The sequence below is a fragment of the Colobus angolensis genome, unplaced genomic scaffold, assembly GCF_000951035.1.
Source record: "Colobus angolensis palliatus isolate OR3802 unplaced genomic scaffold, Cang.pa_1.0 Scaffold202, whole genome shotgun sequence".
Classification (NCBI taxonomy): Eukaryota; Metazoa; Chordata; class Mammalia; order Primates; family Cercopithecidae; genus Colobus; species Colobus angolensis.
The window spans coordinates 6577211-6596667 of NW_012115178.1; positions in this window are offsets into that span (position 1 = coordinate 6577211).

A 19457-nucleotide genomic window follows, 5' to 3' on the forward strand; every position below is an offset into this window, starting at 1 on the left:
GGTGTAGCCTATTGTTCCTAGGCTATAAACCCATACAGCATGTTACTGTATTGAATACTGCAGACAACAATAACACAATGGTAGGTATTTGTGTACCTACACATAGAAAACAAATTTTTCAGAACAGTATAATCTTATGGGACCACCATTGTCTGTGTGGTCTGTCACTGATCAAAACATCATTATGTGGCACATGACTGTACTTTGAACTGAAGAAGATTGGAAGCACCTCAGAAGCAAGGTCTTTCTGATCTTTTCCAGTCCTCCTGTCTGCCACCCCCTCTTTCTCCCCTGAAAGCAAATCACAGAACTAGAATTTCTCTTCCCCAAGGCAGGTCATAGAAACTAGAATTCCTCTTCCCCAAAGTAAGCCATAAAAACCTAGAAAGGTCGCTCTCTCCTTCCTCGCTTCTCCCTTGAAGACTCTCATTCCAGAGAGGTCCTGCCCCATACGTGGTAGGAGGGGAAGAATGCTACACAGAGAGGCCAAAAGAATCTGAGCAGACAGGCCTTGCTGGATTTCCCCTTAGTCTATTACCATTAGATCATACCCTTTTGTCCAATCACAGTTCTACATGGCTGTCCATTCTTCATCAAACCTAAGCATAAACGTAACCTGAGCATACCAGTGTTCCCTAGGTATTTGGGTCTTCATTTCTAAAGGGTCCTGAGACACACAAAACTTTGATTAAATAAACTTGTAATGCTTCCTTCTTGCTAACCTGTCTTTTGTTATCAGAGTGTTGGCTATGTCCCTTATGATGGATGAGAAAAGATATCACACCTTTCTACCCCTGCAGCAGTTTGAGTTGGGTTTTCTGTCCCTGGCAACCAAAAAGATTCTAAATGACTCATTCCTGTGGGAAGGGGTCTTGTAACCTAGAGAGTAGATACACTTGCAAGTTATATTCTCAGAGGGGCAGCCACTATTAGCAAGAGAAGTTTATTGCTTAAATCAGGAGTCAGAAAACTTTTAATGAAAAGGGCCAGAGAGTAAATATTTTAGGCTTTGTGGGCTACATGGCTCTGTTGCAAATATTCAACTGTGCTACAATACAAAAGTAGCCATAGACAACATATAAAAGAATGAGTGTGGCTGTGGTCCAGTCAAACTATGGACACAAATTTGAGTTTTGTGTAATTTTCACATGCCACTTACTTATCTTCTTTTGATTTTTTTAAACCATTTTAAGATGTTAAGCCCATTCTTCAGTCATGAGCTATACAAAAACAAGCAGTGAGAGGGAATTTCCCCACAGGCTGAGTTTGCCAACCTCTGGCTTAGATCCTCGTCTCTGGGTGAAGTGATGATCCTCTATTGCCTTCCCAGGGCAGGAAAGATAACAGGTCTCCCTGGCTACAATTACAAGGAGGGCAAACAAAGTGGATGGGACTTTCCAGCTTTACTCTAAGACTAACTATGATTGGATGAGAAAACAGTCCAATGGGAAGAGTAAAAAATAAAACAAATGCACTGCCCTTCTTCTGAACTGCAGGTGTGTTTGGGATAAGCTATGAGTAGGATTACGTTCTTTCTGAAAACAGATTCTTCCTGCCATGCCCATCCCGACACTGCAGGGCTTAGAGATAAGATTCTATTATTTCTCATTCCTAAATATTCTTGCAAAATGAGATCCACAGAGGTATTCCAATCTTTCCACTGCATGAAGACATTGAAGGGAAACACTTTCTTGGCTAGTAGGCAACAGAAACTCTGAAATGGTGGGATAGCTTTCAAACATAAGGAGAAAAGGAAGCCTTGAAGTAGATGAAAAATGGAGACATATATTCCTTTCCTCCTTAGAATTAGACTATGGGTCACCAGGAAGGAAAACCATCAGCGCATACATGTTCTGCTGCAGCAGTCAGGGATCTTATGAGGATGCAGAACTTTTCGACTTGATCAGAAACAGAAAAGAAACTGGGGGAGGAACTAAGACAGCACATTTCAAAAACACGGAGTTGCCAGATTTAGAAAATAGAAAAGCAACCAGTTAAATTCGAATTTCAGATAAACAACAAATGATGTTTTAGTATAAGTATAGTACAAATATTACATCCTGTGCTCTATCTGGCAACCCTACAGGCAGTGGTGAGAGAAGGAGCTGAGGTCTCCCAGCTTTGTCTGCAAAGAGGAAAGTGGGACTCTGGGAAGGAGATGGTGTCCCAGAGCTTCTGGGCACTCATCAGGCATCCCTTTTTAGTTCTGGTTTCTTACACTGAAGGGTAGCAATTTTCTACCCTTCATGTAGAATAAATATTTGCCAATCGGTAAAGGCACCATGTTACTGTGAGGCTTTCACACTGTGAAAGCCTTAGATTTCATGTGGGTAAAAGTCTGTGGTCCCCAGTGCCTTAGAAGAGCATGGATTACAGGCATGAGCCAGGCACGGCAGCTCACGCCTGTAGTCCCAGAGCTTTTGGAGGTCAAGGAGGGAGGACCACTTGAAGCCACGAGTTTAAGGTTGCAGTGAGCTAGGACTGTGCCCCTGCACTCCAGCCTAGGTGACAGGGCAAGACCCTATCTCAAAAAAAATAAAAACATAAAAGAACATGGAAGATAAGGCTGTGGCAATAAACTTCCCTCTGTCTTTGTCTGTCTTTCCCTCCTCTCCCCTTGCCTGTATCCCTTTCTTCCTTCCCTCCTTTCTCCTCCCTATTTCAAACTCTATCTCTATGTCTTTCTGCATTTTAGTTACAGTCTTACCTAGTTTCTGCTTAAATCCATTCTCATATAAAGACTTAGGGAACCTCAAAAATGAGCTACTTAAATGGGTAAATTCCTTTTAATTCCCCCCAACACTGATTCTTCCATTGACTGAAATAAAGATCTCCTTTCCTCCAGCTCTGAACTAGCTATTCCCAAACTATAAATGTTCAATTACTTCCCAGACAGCAAATGCACAGTTTGCCTCCTCCATGCTATATATTTTCTGTGGTTTGCATTATTGTTTGCTAAATACACTCAGACACTCTATTTACCTCTGGCCACAACTCTGAGACCTTTATGTGGCTTCCAACCCTCTAGGAGCAGCTCAGATAAATCACTGCTGAGCCATTTAGCACACAAAGAGGAGAAGATTTCAATTTTCCAGATAGGGCCATTTGTTTAACTTATTTGGCTGCTGGGGGATTGTGGAAATGATGCTAATGTAGACTGGGAAAGAATACCACAAAGCCCTTCAGGTTTCATCTCACCTCTGATGGGACAGTCCAAAGATTTTTACCAGTATCTCTTTGAAAATTCAGCAGGCTTCTATTCCTTCAACTGGGTGGTGAGTTCATGAGTGTGTCCATTGTATTGTTATTCTGTATGCCTTACACTGAAATTACAAATATCCTTGGTATCTATTCATATTTTAATAAAAAAAGTTTTAGTGCAAATTCCATGTATCCCACCCCCTAAGAAAGAAGTAAAATGCCTTAACCTTTATGCCAACTGACAAAGCTATCACTTTGCAGAAAGTAAGTCAGACAGTAGATTCCTCACAGATGGTTACATTTATTGTACATCTAAGAGACAAATTGTTGCACTACATAATTGGAAGCCTGAGTTCCAATCCCAGCTTTGCCCATCTATAAGGCCATCATTAGTCAATAAATTCCCCAAAAATAGGGATCGTAGCCTACTGTCCACTGTTTCCCTCTAGTTAATTCTTAGGAAATAAATTATACAGGACCTATTTGCCTAAAATATATAATATTATAGAGATAGATGAAGTTCCCCCTTGGAGCTCTTCAGTCTTTTTCTCACCAAATACTAAGAGATAATCACTATTATAATCTGACCTGTATCTTTCCCAGGCTGTTTTCCTGTGCCATAGAATAGATACAGTATTGATTTTTTTTGTGGTTTCTTTTTCACATAAATGGTCATAGAGTACATATAACTCTACAACTTGCCCTTTTTATTTTACAATATATTTTTAGATCAATCTGTGTGAATACAGATAGCTCTAATTTTTTTCCTGCGAATTTCTGTGCAATATTTCACCATCTAAATACACCACTTCCTACCTATCTACTCCCTGATAAGATTTACACTTTTTGCAATTGTTCTCGGTACCAACAACCAATTTCTTTGCATTCTCCAGTGCCTATGTGCCAGTTTCTCTAGAGCAGACGCCTAATGGGGGAATGCTAGATCATGGAATATGGACATTTTCCATTTTAAGAAGCAATATCAAATTGCACCCACCCCCAAAATCGGGGATCATTTTACCATTTCCACCAGAAGCACAGAAGAGTAGCCTGTTTCCCCACAACTCAACAGCACTCGATATTAATAAACTTTCCATTTTTGCCACACTAATAGGTAAAAAATTACTAGTATCTTAATTTGCATTTCCTGGCTAGCTTAGTTGTCAAATGTTATTTAGCCTTTTATGTTTTCCTCTTCTGTGAAGCCCATATTTATATCACCTACCCATTTGTGGGCTTACTCTTTCCTTATTGATTTGTAGAGTTCCTCACATATTCTGAATACTAATGCTGTGTTATGCATGTTGCTTTTGTTTACTTTTTGAAACACCAACACCTAGCAAAATGCCTGGTTCCTAGTAAGAAGTAGAAATTATTTGTTGACTACATGAATAACTGAAGGTGGAAAAGAGCCATAGAGTGGACAATCCCTCTGTGACTCACAACAGGGTTATAGTATTTTCATTACTTAGTTATAAATACTAGGCAAGTAGGCACATTAAATATGACCCATTAAACCATGTATCCTACTCATTTCTGAACCCTCAATTCTTAGGGAAGGGTCTTCTATGGAATAATCACTCAGTAAATGTTGAATGAAGAGCAGAATGGAAGAAATCAAAAAAGCCTCCTCCTCACATATCTGAGAGAACAACTTTCCACCCCATAATAAGTCAACAACAAATTGTAATAAAATCTGGCAAGTGGCCAGTGCAGAAAAATGTATTCTCTCTCTGCTCCACTCAAAATCTCTTGATCTCCACAGCAGAAATTGAATATTAGACAAACAGTGGGTGCATCACAAGAAAAGCAAATAGAAACAAACAGAATACTCCAAGCCACTTGACTCAATGTAGGGAATACAATTTAAAAATCTGATGGCTTCATCCACTGCTCCTCCCACTGGAGATTAGGAAATGGACTGAGGGGCTGGGACTGCTTCTCCCCCTTGCCCTTCTCTTCCTCCTTTTCCTCCCCTCACCTCCCATCTCTGCACTTCAAGGTACTCCCTTTTTTTTTCTCTCCAGATTGTTGTTCTTTTCTATAAAGTGTTGATCCCTGGATTTTCCTGGATTGTCATGATTTCTATTGAAAGACTCACAGCAGAAATACCACCCACATTCATATACATACAAATATGTTTCTTTTCTTCTGCTCTCTTGCTCCATCAGAGCTCTGTGGAGCTATTTGATTTAATTATTTCTGGCACTTTGCCCATCAAAATGTGCAGCTCTTCAAAAGGATGGAAATGACAGTGAATCTGCCTCCTCCTGAGCTACTGAGGTTTTCATTTGAATCCTGTTGTCTTGGAAACAAGCGAATTTCATTGAATGTACACCCACCGTAGTGGTTAAAATATCAACTAGAGGCACAACTCCCCCACAATCCATTCCCTGTCTTGCCCAACTCACAGGTTGGTTGGCTGCTGGAGTGGAAACAGACTGTGTCAAGATATCTGGACTCCAACCTCACCTCCAATTCTATCCACATGGTTCTAGGCAAAACATATCACCTTTCTGAGTCTCTATTTCCTTATGAAAAAGAAATTAAAATAAAAGCACCACCTCTTCCATCTCTCTTAGACTCACTGGAAAGCTCTAAAGAGAAGATAGACATGAAAGAGCACTTTGGAAACTGCAAAAAGCTAAACAAATATTACTATATTCCTCTTGCTAAAAACAAATTCCCTAGATTTTAGCTCAGATACGTATAAATAAGGTTGCTGGCTTTTATCTTTTCCTAATTGTGAAACAGACCACCCTTAAAGACTTAAGCACCTGTGAGCTAAAAATGACTGTTAATGACTAACGGTTACTCATGTTTTTGTTCATTATGCTAAATCAAAAGAAACTTCACGCACACAGGAGGCAGAGGTATGTGCCTGTTGCTGTTGACTGCTCAGTGTGTCCTGTTAGGGATGGCCTAATATTACTTCTGCTTCAGTTATCTCTGGCTGCATAACAAAACACCCCCAAAAGTTAGTGGGTTTAAGCAATCTTCTTCTTTTGCTCATAATTTAAAAATCAGAAATTCAAAAAGGTGTCACCTGGGGCAGTTCATCTCTACCACACTTGGAGTCAGCTGGGGCAGCTGGGGTTGGAGGATCTGCATCCAGGATGGCTTCTCCACTCATATGTCTGACTCCTCAGCATTCCTCAGCATCCCTTTCTCCCACATGGTATCTCAACTTCCAGCAGCTCTCTGCATGGTTAAGGGTTCTCACAGCATTATGGTCTCAGGGTAGATGCTCTTATTCCATGGTGTCTGGCTTCCAAGAGGCAGAAAGTAAAAGCTGCTAGGCCCGTTAAGGGCTATGCTGAGAAATCAGACAGCATCACTTTTGCCATGTTTTCTACTGGTCAAAGCAGAAACAGCTTTGTCCATATTCAAGGAAGTGGAGAAATCATCTGCATCTTTTGATAGGTGAGTGGCAAAGTCACATTGCAGAACAGCATGTGGAATGGGAGACACTACTGGGATCATCCCTGGAGGATACACTCTGCCATAACTTCTTTGGCGCTTGTCATCCCTAGCAAAGCATCCCCCAGTTCAGCCACACCAGAATTAAAAGTCCCAGGTCAATAAAGCACCTACTAAGACTTTGACCATGTCTAGGCCTTATTATCAGAGCCTGGGGTTTTCTAGGAGCCAAAGGAACACCTACAGATCAGATACAGACTCCTAGGAAACTCCAGTCTGGTTCACTCACATCTGGAACCAAATGTGGTACCTCAGTCCTCTCCACATCTAAGCACATTTCTAGGAGCACCTTTGAACACAAGAACCAACTGGGACCATGAAAAATGCAACATTCAAGACCATGTTTATGTCTTGCTACACACATGTAACGTGTATCATCTTGAGTTAATTACATAACCTCTCTGGGTCTCAGTTTCCTCAATTGAGCAATGGGGGATTTATACCTCTACTAATTTACCTTCCCACAATTCTTGAGGTTATCAAATGAAAAAGAATTGAGGTTATCCCACAATTCTTGAGGTTATCAAATGTATTTAGCTGTCTTCTCAAGTTGTAAACCAATATATCAATGTCAATTATTATATTAGAGAGACAAAAGAGTCAGACCTTGGCTTTGCCTCATTATGAATGTATGACTCTAAGCAAGTTTAATTAAATACTCTGTGCCTCCATTTCCTCTTCCAAAATGTCTGGTTTGATGTGCCGTATTTCACAAGGCAACATATAAATGCAAAAACGCCCAACCACTGACCAAGAGAAAATGAATGCATATTGTAGCCACCATGGGGAAGACTTATAGGTGTGGTTTTGTCATTGAAAATATTAAGCCAAACATGGGATAGCTAGTACAGCAAGGTACATCTTTCATAGCAGAGTGAATATAATATATAGTGACTTAGAGAGGGCTCTGTAACCAGATTTGTGGACTTATATCTTGATTCTGCCTTTGATCAGCCATGTAATCTAATACAGAATACCCAACTTCTGGCCTTTATTTTCTCACGTATAAAATGAAGGTAACAATGTCACCTTCCTCATAGAGTTGTTGCAAGAACTAAATGACTCGGTGCACTGCAATCAGTATATAAAAACGTAATAAACATTAATAAATGTTAGCTATTACTATTCATTGCAGTCTTTTTGTATTTGCTATGTATCTGTTTTGGTCACCTGGTAAAACCAGGGGGGATCTTCACCCAAAGTTTGATTCAAATGTTAAGACTAATGACTCTTGGGTTTTTGGAATAGACCAGTATGCTATCTGCAAAAAATAAGAATTTTCTATTTTCTCTTTTTAATAACTATGCCTCCTATGTCTTTTCCTTTTCTTAATGCATTGGTTAGAACATAGAAAGTTAAATAATAATGACAGTAGACATCCCTACCTTATTTCTGACTTTAATGAGAATGCCTTTAGTATTTTGCATTAAGAATGATTTTAGGTGTTCTGATGCAGTGGCTCATGCCTGTAATCTCAGCACTTTGGGAAGCCAAGGTGACAGTCGCTTGAGCCCAGGAGTTTGAGATCAGCCTGCACAACATAGTGAGACCTCATCTCTACAAAAAAATTTAAAAGTTAGCTAGGCCTGGTGGCATGCACCTGTGGTCCCAGCCCCTGGGGAGTCTGAAGCGGGACAATTGCTTGAGCACAAGAATTCCAGGCTACAGTGAGCCGAGATTGCGCCACTGCAATTCAGCCTGGGTAACAGTGCAAAACTCTGTCTGAAAGAAAAGACAAAGAAGAAAAGAAAAAGAAAATCTCATCTACCCTCTTAGATGTTATCAAAAATAACTATTGATGTGTATCAAATGCCTTTATAGAATCTATCATGACGAACTTTGATTTTTTTATCTGAATTATTTGTTATCACCTTGAATAAAGGATTTTCTATAAATTAAATACTTTTTCATTGAAGTGAGTATTATTGGACATAGACTATAGGAAACTTGGACTTTAATCCTAGCTCTATTTTGTTTACCACATCCAAAATTGAAGGCTCCAATATGTTCTTCATTAGAACCAAAATTGAAGATAATTTTTTTCTTTGTATCTATTTCAGGTGAGGGGAGAACTAAAGGGGCAAGAGACATCTATTTTAGACCTTCGCATAGTCTATTGTGGGATCCAAAGGAAAGTCTCCAATTTTTCACTTCTCATTATTTCAAGACTCACTTGAAAGATGTTCATTCAGATTTTTACAGCTTGCATAAAAGCCTTCTAAAAATTTTACTCCTTCTCACTCCACAATTATTTTTAAAGATACCAGCAATTTGCATTCTCTTTTTTGTTTAACATAGAAGAGGCCTCTCCGGCCAACAAAAACGCCATGGAAGTAGACTGTAGAGCTGATAACCATTCCCTGGAGGCCACTGAAGTCCACAGTACATGGACATGGCAGTTTGAGGTTTCTCTGTGACAGGATCCGGTTTATTCTGCCTCGGGTGGTCCTTAGAGTGGCAGGTGCCAACCTATCCCAGGTAAAGGGAAGTCCTGAGTGCCAGTTAAGGCCGATGGTGGAAGAGAGGGGCATGCAACCCCTAAAATTCAGTGAAGCCAGGCCTAGGCCTAGAGACAGCTGGGATAGGTCAGGACAGGGTAGAAGGCACTGGACTGGAACCATGGCTATAGGGCTGTGGACCCAGGCTACACAGGTGTCCAGGGAAGCAGGGCACAGGGTCATGCCACATGAAACACAGGCACAGGGATCACAAGTAAGCACAAAAACAAGTGAGCACAGACTCACAGGCCAAAGGGTCACCCAGCCATGGCTAGGCTGGTCATGTGGACACAATGGTGGTGTCATATACAGCTCACAAGGGAGCCTGAGTGGCAGCTTTTGAATCAGAAAGTTTGCAGAAAAGCATGCTTTCTAAAATGATGGGAACAATTCTCCAGACCCACCTACAGATTCAGTCAGCCTCCTCCCCATAGTCTTTGGTTCCTGTAGGGTTTCTTCAGCTCCTCTGAAATGTGAGGAAGGTAGCCTCTCCCTAGGGATAAAAGTTTTGGACAAAAGTGGTAGAACTGAAAATGCTTATGAGGCCCTTGGTGACCTCTAGTGCAAAAATAATTGTCATCCAGACTGGGGAACAAACTTATCTAGAAGTTAGACAAGGCAATTAAACTCACTTTCTGAATTTGACATTTATCTGCTAAGAAGGTTTAGAATAATCTTGCACCCTACCTATGCAGCTTTTTTCTAGGCTAAAAATATGAATAAATCTTAAACTGTTTAACGAAGACATTCTCAATTATAAGAAGAAATTAAGTATCTATAATACTTAATTTTGAGATATTCAGGTACAGGTAGGGAAAACAAGTCAAGAGGGATGGTCTTGGTGCAGAGAATCTGACTCCCACTTTTTTTTTTTTTTTTTTTTTTTTGAGGCAGAGTCTCGCTCTGTCGCCCGGGCTGGAATACTGTGGCCGGATCTCAGCTCACTGCAAGCTCCGCCTGCCGGGTTCACGCCATTCTCCTGCCTCAGCCTCCCGAGTAGCTGGGACTACAGGCGCCTGCCACCTCGCCCGGCTAGTTTTTTGTATTTTTTTAGTAGAGACGGGGTTTCACTGTGTTAGCCAGGATGGTCTCGATCTCCTGACCTCGTGATCCGCCCGTCTCGGCCTCCCAAAGTGCTCGGATTACAGGCTTGAGCCACCGCGCCCGGCCCTGACTCCCACTTTTTAAGCCACATGGGCAGAACAGGGTCAAAACCCCCAAATTTACCTCCAGGAATGAGCTATGGCTGGCCACCAGGAATTCTAAAAAGGAGCAAATATTTCCTTCCAGTTAGAGTTAAAAGTGGTAAAATCCCATGCAAGCATAATTATTGGCTCCTGTGACCACACCATAAAAACAGCATGCATGCCCTTGACCTCACGTTGGCCTCTGTCTCCATATGGTACCCCCACCAATTTCAGGTTCACATCTTATCCCATTGAAGTCTAGCAGAAAAGTAAGCAAGTTTTGCTTTCAATAGTCCAAGGAAAACCTAGGACTCACTGAGAGGTAGCATAACATAGAATACCAAGCAATGATTCTGGAGCAAGGTGCCAGGATCCAGTGCCAGATCCCCACTTCCTAGATTTGGAACCTTGGGAAAGTTAGTGAATGTGACAGGCATTTCACAGCTCACTAAAATCTGGTTGTGCTGACTATTCTTCATTAGCCCTTCCAAGTCCATTCTCCATCCTTCACCACCTTGACCTGTGCCAGAGGAGGGTGATTTATACATCTTCCATCCGTGAGTACCCTTGCCCTTTGGCTTCTGGTTGAGTTGAATCAGTAGAAGGTACTGGCAAGAAACTATAGCATGAGACGAGTGTGAGATTCGTGCATTTATTTTTCCTGTAGAGTCATAGACTGGGCTCTTAGATTTAGTGTTTGGGAGCCTGTGAATTAAACTAACAAAAGATAAAATAGCAAGAGAAAAATACAAATTTTTATTTGCAAAGTATTTGAGAAATGGCAGATTCTTCAAGTCACAGAAAATTGTGACTCAAAGAAGTGATTAAAACTTGGGGCTTATATGCCCTCTAACAAAGAAAGGGGAGTTAGTTAAGATTTTAAGGGACAATAAATGGTGGGAAATGACTCAGAAATATACGAGGGAAACTAGTAGAAGGTAAGGTTCATTTTAGTAAAGTCCGTTTATGTAGTTTCTCATCCCAGCACTGACTTTTCATCTCCAGTGACAGGAGTCATTCTTTCCTCCTACTACAGGAAACCTCCCTTCAAAGGGAATTCAGGCTGGACACGGTGGTTCACACCTGTAATTCTAGCACTTTGGGAGGCTGAGGTGGGAGGACTGCTTGAGCCCAGGAGTTGAAGATCAGTCTGCGCAACATAGTGAGACCCCAACTCCATTGAATGAATGAATGAATGAATGCCAGGCATGGTGGCATATACCTGTAGTCCCAGCCACGTGGGAGGTTGAGGTAGGAGGATCACTTGAGCTCGGGGGAGTCAAGGCTGCAGTGAGCCATGATCACGCCACTGCACTCCAGCTTGGATGAATTTGCAAGAATTCAAAGAACAGTTACTTCCACAAACACACCACATTTTTTTTTACAAGCGGAGGGGGGAATTCATAACAGTTGAATTCTTTTGGAAGGCTCTGCTTTTTCAGGTATATAGGGGGAGTGCAGAGAAAGTCTCTTCCTGTATCTGTTGATTCTCAAATAACTTCAACTCAAAATAAGCCTTATGCCACAATGACATATTCTGGACCCCTTCAGAGGATTAGAGTTAGAAGTGTTTATAACACAGGACAGCCTATAAAAGGAGCTCAGCAAATGTAAGTTTTTTTCCTACTTATTATAGAAAATTTCAAACATATATTCAGAAATAGAAAGGGTGGTATAATTAACCCCAAGCACCTATCATCCTGCTTCCACAATTATGGGCTCATGGTGAATCTTGTTTTATTCTAACTGCTCCCCTGTAATTATTTTGAAGCAAATCTTTGACACTGTATCTTTAAATCCATAAATTTTAAAAGATTCTTTTTTAAACAACTACAACATTGTTATCACACCTAAAAAATTAACAGTAATTCCTTCATATCATCTAATATCCAGTCAATGTTTGACCTTCTCCAACTGTCTCGTAAAAATTTTTAGGTGTGTTTGAACCAAGATCCTAGTAAGGGTCATTCAAGTCGCTTTTAGTCTACAAATTCCCCTACATCTGTTATGCCTTGTGATGTGTTTGTGGAAGAAACCAGCTTGCCCCATAGTGTTTCTCACAGTCTGAATTTTGCTGATTGTATTCCCATGGTATCGTTTAACATGTTCCTTTTTCCCCTGTATTCCCTGTGACTTGGCAGCTAGATCTAGGCTTGATCAGATTCACATTTAATTTTTTTTAATCAAGAACACTTTGTAGGTGGTGATATATTTGGTTGGCTCTCTTTTTGTAATATTAGCAGCCAGTTATGATCATTGCCAAAATTCATTAATCCATTAGAGGCTGCAAAAGGTAATATTCCAATTTTATTATTCTTTATTCATGTATGGCAGCAATAACTGTATAAAGAGAAACTTCCCCTGAAGGGACAGCTCATAAGGGAATAGTTGCATAAGTGTTTGGTTCTTTCTCTTTATTTGCCTGATTTCGAATAATGAATTTGTTCCATAGCATTCTTTAAAGATGACTATTTAGGGATTTTCTTCAAGTAGTATTCATGCTCATGGATTCAAATATACTTTTTATGTTTAAATCCATTGTAATTACTATCCTTATTGATGCTCAATTTGTCCCATCATTGGCCAGGTGGAACCTCTTTAAGGTAGTTCATGAGTTCTTTTGACATGTCCCTAACAATTTTTTATAACGTCCTTCATGCTTAATATGACAAGATGTTCCAGATTCATCCTGTATATTTCCTGCCTCAGACCTGGAATCTGCCATTTCTCCAAAAATCCCTCCAGTTCCTTTAGTGGGAAATGGTATTTAGAGACGACAGTACATGCTGTAGAGATGGTCAATGCCATTACTTGGTTGGTCATTGTTTTCATGTCTTTTCCATGGATAGAACTGGCAAATGCAAACATATATATATAACCCATTGTGCATTCCTACTGATACTTCCAATTCAAATTAAAGACCATGGGCATTTTTTTTTTTTTTTTTTTTTTTTTTTTTTGAGATGGAGTTTCACTCTCGTTGCCCAGGTTGGAGTGCAATGTCGTGATCTCAGCTCACTGCAACCACTGCTACCCAGGTTCAAGCAATTTTCCTGCCTCAGCCTCCCAAGTAGCTGGGATTACAGGCATGCTCCACCACGCCCGGCTAATTTTGTATTTTTGGTAGAGACGGGGTTTCTCCATGTTGAGGCTGGTCTCGAACTCCTGACCTCAGGTGATCTGCCCGCCTCAGCCTCCCAAAGTGCTGAGATGACAGGCGTGAGCCATTGCGCCTGGCCAGGGTTTTTATTTTAATATATTAGAATGTATATCTTTACCTCTCTTTTTAACGTCAAAATTTCAATTTCTCATTGAAACCAACATAATTATTCATTTGTCTTCACAATAGTCTCAGTATAACAAAAACCAACCATACCCCTAGAAATTAGAAGCAGGAGTATATTCCCAGGAGAAAGAAAAAAGTCTAGGCAGATAAAACAGCACATGCCCACTATAGGGTCATACCACCTTACCTCTGGGCTACCACCAACACAGAAGTCCTGGGAATGTGGAGGGGAGTTAGACCTTCCTCCCTAGCTGGAAATGAAGAGGAAATACTCCACGATGATAGAATTAGTCATTCGATTTATGTGAAGAAAACTCCACGGGCACCAGCAAGAAGGTGCTTGGCTCTGACTCCTGTATTTTCCCTGTTGCTTAGCTTCAGCAGATGGGAGTGAAGGGAGCAAGCTCAATTTTGACAAGCAGCAGCCACAACAACTTAAGCACAACAGCCAAGGAATACATTCAAGATTAGACTGTTTTCTTCTCGCCCATCCATCTTTCTATAGGAACTCAGAGCTCACCACAAGAGCCTTTCTAGGCAACACTGGCCCAAAAAATAATAGCCTTTGAGAGGCTGGAAAAGCAAACCATTAAGGCAATGGGAGAAATAAAATCGTCTTTGTTTAACTCTTAACCAATACGAAAGACCATGGGGATGCTTGAGAAGTGAGATAAGCAATAAAATTTTTCCTGGAGGTATAAAGTGGCCAGGGGTACTAGGAAAGTGACTCCAGGGTAGCCAGGTGGCTCAGGGGTATTTGACTAGAGCTGTGCTTCTCCTGCCTTCCTTAGAACAATTCCCAGCTCACAGGAGCAACCCCAGCACCCAGAGAGCAGGCATTATGCCTGTTAAATAATGTACTTGTCTTTGCTTCTTCACCAAGGTTCTCCATACCCTGATCAGAAGTGTCTGCTCCTCCACACACAGTTAAGCGGCTGATTCACATAAATCCCAAAAGCCAGAATGACAGGAAAACATGTGGAACAAAATTTTCCAAAATCCTCAGACTTGGTATTACGACGGTCTGAAATGGAGTGAGGGCTAGACAAGGGTCGGAGATAGAATGAGGGCTGGTAAGACACTCAGATTTTCAGCAATGCGGACACGGGTTTATACCACACAGAAAATCCAGTTTTTCACACTGTATATCTGCTTGCCTCCCAGTTCCAATATCTGTGTGGTGTTTCAATATATCTACAATTAAATTGAGTGATGTGTGTGTCTGTCGTGTGTGTGCACATGTGTGAATTTTATTATTCCCATTTTACAAATGAGGAAAATGAGATTCAGAGAGGCTGAGTAACTTGCCCAAGGGCACACAGCTAGTAAATGGTGGCACCAGAGTTGGATCATAGGTCTGGCTGACCCTACCTAATCATCTCTCAAAGGCCCCACCTCCAAATATTGTCACACTGGGGTTTAGGTTTCAACATATGAATTTGAGGGGTCAACATAACATTCAGCTTATAGCATTCCACCCCTGGCTCCCCAAAATTCATGTCCTTCTCACATGTAAAATATTTTCATTCCATCTCAAAGCCCCAAAAGTCTTTCCCTATTCCAGCATCAACTCTAAAGTTCAAATCAACTAAATCAGATACGGATGAGACTCATGGTACAATGTATCCTGAGGCAAAATTTCCCTCTAGTTGTGAACCTGTGAAAACAAACAAGTTACGTCCTTCTAAAATACAATCAGGAGATAGGCATGAGATAGACATTTCCATTCCAAGAAGGAGAAATAGGAAAGAAAGGGATGACAGATCCCAATTAAGTCCAAAACTTAAACAGGCAAACAACATTAAACCTTAAGGCTCAACAATAATCCTCCTTAGCTCAATGTTCTGCCTTTTAGGCTCATGGAGGTGACAATGTCACCCTCATGGCTTAGCAGAAAGGCCCTCACAGCAGCACTCCCAGGCTGGGGTTCTGGGCCCATGGTAGTCCCAGCTGGTCTTGTCCTTTGAAGTCTAGGTGGTGGCAGCCATGCCTGTATGCCTCTGCTTGGCATGGTCTGTGCCCCAGCTCTATGAGGGGACCCTTTCCAAGAGGCATTTGGTAGGAACACCCTAGCCCAGGGTAATCCCGAACCAGAGAGGTGGCCTCTCCCTTTGAAACCACTCTGCTTCCCAAGCCTTTGTACTCTAGGCCTGTGACAGGAGTGGCGACCCTGATGATCTTTTCAAGGTCACTCTTCCACTGTCTTGAACAATAGCTCCTGGCTTTTGTTGAGATGGCCAACTAATCTCCTTATCAAAAGGTCATTTGGCCACACCATTAGTGTTCTCTCCCAAATAGGTCTGCATTCTTTCCATATGAATAGGATGAGAATTCTCCAAATCTTAAGTTCTAGTTTCTTTTTGCTTAATTCCATGTTTAAAGTCATTTCTCTCTTCTCACATTTTACTGTAAGAAGTCAGCCAGGTGTAGTGGTGCATGTTTGCAATCCCATCTATTTGGGAAGGCAACGTGGGAGAATTGCTTGAGCCCAGGAGATCAAGGCTGTAGTATGCTATGAACATGCCTGTGACTAGCCACTGCACTCCAGCCTGGGCATTGTAGTGAGACCCTGTCTCAAAAATAAATAAATAAATAAATAAGATGTCAAGAGGAACCAGTCTGCTTCTTCAACGCCTTGCTTAGAGATTTCCTCAGTCAAATATCCAATTTCATTGCTTACAAATTTTACCTTACACAAAACACTAGAACATGAACACAATTCTGCCAAGCTCTTTGCCACTTTATAATAAGGATCATCTCTCCTCCCATTTCTAGAAATATGTTCTTCATTTCCACCTGAGACCTCATCAGAATGGCCTTTACTGTCCACATTCCTATCAACATTCTGTTTGCCATTACTTAGGTATTCTCTAAGTTTGAGGCTTTCTCTCCAGCTGTCCTCGTTTCTTTCTGAGCCCTCACCAGAATCGCTCTTCACATCCCTATTTCTTGCATGCACTTCAAAACTCTTCCAGCCTCTACCCATCATCCAGTTTCAAAATTACTTCCATATTTTTAGGAATTTATTACCACAGCACCCAATTTCTTGGTATCAATTTCTGTCTTAGTCCATTCAGACTGCTATAACAGAATACCATAGACTGGGTGGCTTATAAACAACAGAAATTTATTTCTCAGAATTCTGAGGGATGGGAAGTTCAAAATCAAGGCACTAGCACAAATCCAGTGTCTGGTGAGGGCACTGTTCCTGGTTTGGAGAGAGCCACCTTCTTGTATCCTCAGTGGCAGAAAGGCCAAGGAAGCTCTTCTGGGGTCTTTTATAAGAGCACTAATCCCATTCACGAAGGCTCCATTCTTACAACCTAATCACCATCCAAAGTTCCCACCAACAAATACTATCACACTGGGGATTAGGTTTCAACATATAAATTTTGGAGAGACACAACTATTCAGTCTACAATAATAACCAATGGTGACAAATCAACTATGCAGCAAAGCAACAATGAGACTAAATGAAAGGGACAGAAAAATAAGTGTAGGCAAAGATGAATTTTTTTCAAGAAGTGATAGTAAAGCAAACATAGCACAAGCTATTGAGGAGCCAAGAAGTTCTAAATCCAAAAAAAGGCTGAATTTCTCACACAAATCTCTGCAAAGTCTATGTCTGCAAGATAGGCTTGGCAGAAAAACTTCTCAAGATCTATATACTCCAGCTAGGTGTGGTCTGTACCTTATTACCAACATAGCAAAAGTCAATACAAATGGAAGAAAAAATAATATGAAGGTATTTCATCTTGATTATAATTATATTCAATTAAATTCAATAAGCAATAAGTATCCACTAACCCCTTCAGTACCCCAAGCAACATGCTATAAGTTGTGAAGGAGCACTAAGCATGAATAAGACAAGGTTTCAGCCTTCAAGAAACGTATCATGAATAAATCACAGATGTGTTTAAAAAAAAAATTGTTTTAGGCAAATCAGTTTCCTCAATCAACTTTTGGTGAATTTAATTTGGCTAAATGGCTTTGGGGAATTGATCTTCAGAAAATCAATCTGCTGCCATGTGAACAACTAACTTTAGAACATCATAATGGTATAAAAGGAACAAAAAGGAATACAAATAAACTTCTTTTGGTGATGAGAGAAAAGAATTTCTACAGGGACATTTGAATGAGTCTTGAGGAATGAGTAGGAGTTTAACAAACGTAGAAAGGAAGGTAATAGCACGACACAGAAGTGGCAAAGTGCCAGGCCTGTTTTGTGACAGCAAATTCCAAAGTTCGAGCAGATACAGACACTACCCGTGCTCCCTCAGATGGTCTAAAAAGTATTCTAGTTCCTGCTCTCATTTCAAAAATGACTGTTCTAGTCAGTCAGAAACAAGCACGAGAACAAGGCCTGCCAAATGAAACCAGCCATCTTTTCAGTGTTCCCATCAGACCCACTGTTTGCCATCACATCTGCTCTCCTAGTCCTCTCTACCTGCCCCCACCCACAACTAAGCCAGGAGAACACAACTGGCAGCTGCAGGCACTTGAGAATGTTCCTCAGACCAGCAATCCTTGCCCAGGCCAATACAAAGGCAATCAAAGAGTAAGGCCTTGATGTGCCCTCATTTCCCCAGCTGAGGAAAGCCCTCCAGGATCCAAGTCTGGGATTCCTCTTCCCAGTTTCTTGTTCTAGTCATAAAACAACTCTCTCTTCAAGGGAACATGCCTTAGAAAATAAAAATAAATAAAAATAAAAATAAATCCGTCCTTAAAGTTATTCAAATAAAGTTAGCTACAAGTTTGCCCTCTCTTGCCTTTTATCGGAGGAGAGTACACTGCAGCCGAATTTCCTGGCCAGCTGGCTAAGGTTTCTGAACATCCGGGCAGTTTATCATGTCACTCAAGTGTATCATTTTTTTCTAAATAGTTTTTTTCTCTTTCTCTGTTTGTTTCTGCATTGGAGCCTCCACCCATGAAATTGAAAGATTTCTAGTAGAAATTCCTTTGTTGCATCAGCTTTGGAAATATGGATTACAGTATTCTCTGAAAAACATTTATTACCCTGAACTGTGACTCAGACGTTGTTGCATTTCTGGGGTTATAGATTTTCTTTCAGCTAAACTAAGGCTCTAAGTCACAGTGACAGTTGTAATGTGTGTAATACCACAGTACCAGATTCTATTACACACATATTTTTGCTAGAGGTTTACGATGTTAAAAAATTTCTTCTCTTTTCCAATACCTTTCTGTACCTGTTGTGTAAATATATTAGAACCTGTAACACCAAAGTCAATTTTCAGATGAAATGTGCACAACAACGGTAGTTTGTCCTTTAAAGAAAAAAAGGGGAGGGGGAGAATGTTGCATCCAAGCTAATGATATTCAAGCACAATATTGAATTGTAATAAAAGATGAATGAGAGAAAATGTGTGTCATTGTGAGGGATGGAGAAGGTTACAGAAAGCCGAGGCCAGAAAAGGATTTATCAGGGATGTTGCTGCAGGCATTGTGTTGAAAAATCTGCAGGCTTATTAGCAAGTGTATTTAATGGGAAAACAGGCCAGTCTACTAAGGAAAGAATTTCTAAAGATTATCTTTTATATAAGATTAAGATAAAACTTGAAAAATATGTGAGAGAAATCTCAACTAATTCTCGAGGGGGTGAAACTTCAAATTCATCAATGGGTCCTGTCAATTCCATAAGGAAGAGGTCTTTGTTAAAGTGCTATTGATGCTGTAATTTTTTCAAGGTAGGTAAGAAAAGGAACAAATAAAAGAATGAAGTGGACTTAATTAGCACACCCACTTGCAAAGCCTTAATCCATTCGAGAGTCATGCCAATAAATCCTT